This window comes from Malurus melanocephalus, unplaced genomic scaffold (assembly GCF_030028575.1).
Source record: "Malurus melanocephalus ecotype Western Australia unplaced genomic scaffold, MMel_1.1 scaffold_4681, whole genome shotgun sequence".
Lineage (NCBI taxonomy): Eukaryota > Metazoa > Chordata > Aves > Passeriformes > Maluridae > Malurus > Malurus melanocephalus.
Window position 1 is genome coordinate 1 of NW_026627913.1, and position 1000 is coordinate 1000.

The following is a 1000-nucleotide window of genomic DNA, read 5'->3' on the forward strand; positions in this document are numbered from 1 at the left end:
ACCTTGAAGAGACCCTAAAGGGTCCCAAAGTGACCCACGATACCCCAAAGTGACCCCACAGCATCCCAGAGTGACCCCATAGTGACCCATGGCACCCCAAAGTGACCCATGGCACCTTGAAGAGACCCTAAAGGGTCCCAAAGTGACCCACGATACCCCAAAGTGACCCCACAGCCACCCAGAGAGACCCCAAAATGACCCCAAAGTGATCCCAAAGCCACCTCAAAGTGACCCTAAAGTGACCCCAAAGCCACCCGTGGCACCCCAGAGTGATCCCAAAGAGACCTACAGGACCTGAATGACCCAAAAGTGACCCCTGAGTTTCCCCAAAGTCACCCCACAGTGGCCCCAAATGTCCCCAGCCCCTCCCCAAACGCCCCCACCCCACAATTCCCCATCCCCTCCCCAGGAAAGGCGATCGCATTTATCAGCAGCTGCGGCGCCTCGGGGCCTCCATGGACTGGGAGCGCGCCTGCTTCACCATGGACCCGGTGAGTGGGGGCTGGGGGGGATTCTGGGGGTCCCTGGGGGTCCCTGAACCCCCCTGACCCCCCTGAAACCCCCCTGAACCCCAGAAAATGAGCCGGGCAGTGACCGAGGCCTTCGTGAGGCTCCACGAGCAGGGACTGATCTACCGCAGCCGCCGCATCGTGCACTGGAGCTGTGCCCTCCGCTCGGCCATTTCTGATATCGAGGTACCCAAAACTGCCCAAAATCACCCCAAAAACGGCTCCGGGACCCCCAAAAACCCCCCAAAACCCCCCCCCAAAACCCCCGGGACATCCCCTGGTAATGGGGCACTGGAGCTGCGCCCTGCGCTCGGCCATTTCTGATATTGAGGTACCCAAAACTGCCCAAAATCACCCCAAAATCGGCTCCGGGACCCCCAAAAACCCCCAGAACCACCCCCAAAACCCCCAGAACCACCCCCAAAACCCCCGGGACATCCCCTGGTAATGGGGCACTGGAGCTGTGCCCTCCGTTCGGCCATTTCTGATAT

General features: G+C 60.5%; 1 long non-coding RNA gene across 1 annotated transcript in view; it reads left to right on the plus strand.

Moving 5' to 3' along the window:
• The first annotated feature begins 387 nt into the window (after positions 1-387).
• LOC130588377 (uncharacterized) overlaps positions 388-1000 on the plus strand; it is a 3075-nt gene continuing 2462 nt past the window's right edge. The window contains exons 1-2 of the long non-coding RNA XR_008966945.1: positions 388-491; positions 576-695. This is a non-coding gene — a long non-coding RNA (uncharacterized LOC130588377). The remainder of the gene's footprint in view (positions 492-575; positions 696-1000) is intronic.